Source organism: Salmo salar, unplaced genomic scaffold (assembly GCF_905237065.1).
Source record: "Salmo salar unplaced genomic scaffold, Ssal_v3.1, whole genome shotgun sequence".
Classification (NCBI taxonomy): Eukaryota; Metazoa; Chordata; class Actinopteri; order Salmoniformes; family Salmonidae; genus Salmo; species Salmo salar.
In genome coordinates, this window is record NW_025548487.1 from 177,913 (window position 1) to 181,289 (window position 3,377).

Sequence of the window (3,377 nt, forward strand, 5' to 3'; positions counted from 1 at the left end):
GGACCTGCCTTGTTGATAGTGTTGTTAAGAAGGTAGAAACTAGGGCCTGTAAGACCTGCCTTGTTGATAGTGTTGTTAAGAAGGTAGAAACTAGGGCCTGTAGGACCTGCCTTGTTGATAGTGTTGTTAAGAAGGTAGAAACTAGGGCCTGTAGGACCTGCCTTGTTGATAGTGCTGTTAAGAAGGTAGAAACTAGGGCCTGTAGGACCTGCCTTGTTGATAGTGTTGTTAAGAAGGTAGAAACTAGGGCCTGTAGGATCTGCCTTGTTGATAGTGTTGTTAAGAAGGTAGAAACTAGGGCCTGTAGGACCTGCCTTGTTGATAGTGTTGTTTAACGCATCGCTGCTCTTTAACGCATCGCCGCTCTTTAGCGTATCTGTGAATACCATGTAGGGTAGCTGTGAATATCATGTAGGGTAGCTGTGAATATCATGTAGGGTAGCTGTGAATACCATGTAGGGTAGCTGTGAAAACCATGTAGCTTGTTGTGAATACCATGTAGGGTAGCTGTGAATATCATGTAGGGTAGCTGTGAAAATCATGTAGCTTGTTGTGAATACCATGTAGTGTAGCTGTGAAACCCGTGTAGGGTAGCTGTGAAAATCATGTAGCTTGTTGTGAATACCATGTAGGGTAGCTGTGAAAACCATGTAGGTTGTTGTGAATACCATGTAGCTTGTTGTGAATACCACGTAGGGTAGCTGTGAATACCATGTAGCGTGTTGTGAATACCATGTAGCTTGTTGTGAATACCATGTAGCGTGTTATGAATACCATGTAGGGTAGCTAGCTCAGTAAATGTGTTTAGCCCCTGATCAGTGCATGAGAGGAGACCTGTGAAGAAAGCCAACTAGCACGAATTATTCAGGCAGGTTGTTTGTGCTGTTTTGAAGTCGAACTGGTGTCTCTGCCTCAACGGCGACATGATGAAATTACAGACAGGCTATGAGCGGTTTCCGAGGCGCTGTGCGTGTAACTAAAGCTCGTTAGCACATCATGTTAACTAGCTAGCACGTCACGTTAACTAGCTAGCACGTCACGTTAACTAGCTAGCACGTCACGTTAACTAGCTAGCACGTCAGCTTACTGCCGAGCTAAATCAAATAGAAATTTGGTCCGGTTATCAATAGTTACCACAGCCACAAAATCCAGTCCTGCCTATTTCTACAATGTATCTTCTTTAAATTGTAAGCTTAACGTTAACCTCAGTGCTAACCGTATACCTAACCTTAAATTAAGACCAAAAAGCAACAACAATGTATGCATTTTTACGATAGACCATTTTTGTTTAACTTTGTGGCTGTGGTAACTAGTAGACGACACTGACTTCGGTGTTGCCAGATAAGAGAGGAAACAGGACAGGTTGTATAGTCGCTTTGGTTCAAAACTGAAGGTGTCCTACTAAAGCATGTCTCCAAAAATGCCGAAGGACAACACAAAATGACATTTCTTTATGATTTTGTAGCGTGTACAACACTAAATATCTGGCTACCCGGCGGACTGTCCATCCATCCGAATAGAATCATTTCCGGTATAAAGGATTTGTCTTTGTTTTATTAAAGTACTCCATCATGTCGGGGTGGGGGGAGTACCTATACAAATCACGTATTAGCTCAATAATAAACGTTGTGTTTGCATGGTTCTGTGTTAATTGTACTAATAACCAGAATGTGTTTTTATGGAGATGGGAAGGTTTATTTCGTCCGTAACAGAGGGGGAAGAATATTATCGACGCACACCGTCTACAGCTAGCTATCCGGAGACGAGCTAGCTAACACACTAGCTAACAAAAAACTCTGCTTTTCAACTTTTAACGTCATGGGAGAAAAACCGTTGAAGATGTGAGTTTACACTTATGATAATTCATAGTTATTTATTAGCTTCCCCCTTAACTTGGTAGTAAAGGTCAAAGTTATAACCTAATAAAAACTAGCTAACAGTGAAAGTAAAACACAACCAGCCGTGTAGGTAACTAGATGGCTACAGTTGTACAGTTTCTTCATGAGAAAGTACACTTGCTGTTTTCAATAAATTCTGCACATAACTAGTTAACTACAATTTCAATACTGTTTTAATCTATTCCAGCCTCGCATGTGGTGACGTGGAAGGAAACATTAATGCTGTGTTTAACCGCGTCCGAACCGTCCAGAAGAAGAGCGGCCAGTTTGATGTAAGTCCTAACAACACAAACACACTCTCACACATCCCATCAGTATCTCATCTCCTATTCTCTCTCTGCAGCTGTTGCTCTGTGTAGGAAACTTCTTCGGTTCCTCTCCAGAAGCTCAGGCTGAATGGCAGGAGTACAAATCTGGAGCAAAGAAAGGTAACCTATTGTGGGTCTGGAGTTAGGAACGGCATTGTGGGTCTGGAGTTAGGAACGGCATTGTGGGTCTGGAGTTAGGAACGGCATTGTGGGTCTGGAGTTAGGAACAGCATTGTGGGTCTGGAGTTAGGAACGGCATTGTGGGTCTGGAGTTAGGAACGGCATTGTGGGTCTGGAGTTAGGAACGGCATTGTGGGTCTGGAGTTAGGAACGGCATTGTGTGTTAGGAGTTAGGAACGGCATTGTGGGTCTGGAGTTAGGAACGGCATTGTGGGTCTGGAGTTAGGAACGGCATTGTGGGTCTGGAGTTAGGAACGGCATTGTGGGTCTGGAGTTAGGAACGGCATTGTGGGTCTGGAGTTAGGAACGGCATTGTGGGTCTGGAGTTAGGAACGGCATTGTGGGTCTGGAGTTAGGAACGGCATTGTGGGTCTGGAGTTAGGAACGGCATTGTGGGTCTGGAGTTAGGAACGGCATTGTGGGTCTGGAGTTAGGAACGGCATTGTGGGTCTGGAGTTAGGAACGGCATTGTGGGTCTGGAGTTAGGAACGGCATTGTGGGTCTGGAGTTAGGAACGGCATTGTGGGTCTGGAGTTAGGAACGGCATTGTGGGTCTGGAGTTAGGAACGGCATTGTGGGTCTGGAGTTAGGAACGGCATTGTGGGTCTGGAGTTAGGAACGGCATTGTGGGTCTGGAGTTAGGAACGGCATTGTGGGTCTGGAGTTAGGAACGGCATTGTGGGTCTGGAGTTAGGAACGGCATTGTGGGTCTGGAGTTAGGAACGGCATTGTGGGTCTGGAGTTAGGAACGGCATTGTGGGTCTGGAGTTAGGAACGGCATTGTGGGTCTGGAGTTAGGAGTTAGGAACTGCATTGTGGGTCTGGAGTTAGGTTGGAACGGCATTGTGGGTCTGGAGTTAGGAACGGCATTGTGGGTCTGGAGTTAGGGATGTTGTGAGTTAGGAACGGCATTGTGGGTCTGGAGTTAGGAATACGGCATTGTGGGTCTGGAGTTAGGAGTTAGGAAACGGCATTGTGGGTCTGGAGTTAG

The 3,377-nt window shown here is 45.4% G+C and overlaps 1 long non-coding RNA gene across 2 annotated transcripts; it reads left to right on the plus strand.

The window, feature by feature from the left end:
* Window positions 1-1,379: 1,379 nt before the first annotated feature.
* Window positions 1,380-2,304, plus strand: LOC106599193 (uncharacterized). 2 transcript variants are annotated; one of them, XR_006763574.1, is made up of 4 exons: window positions 1,380-1,531; window positions 1,685-1,841; window positions 2,086-2,170; window positions 2,242-2,304. It is a non-coding gene; the product is annotated as an uncharacterized lncRNA (long non-coding RNA). The 2 variants fall into 2 exon arrangements; XR_006763573.1 differs by lacking the exon at window positions 1,380-1,531 and having other exon boundaries at window positions 1,547-1,841.
* Window positions 2,305-3,377: the final 1,073 nt, after the last annotated feature.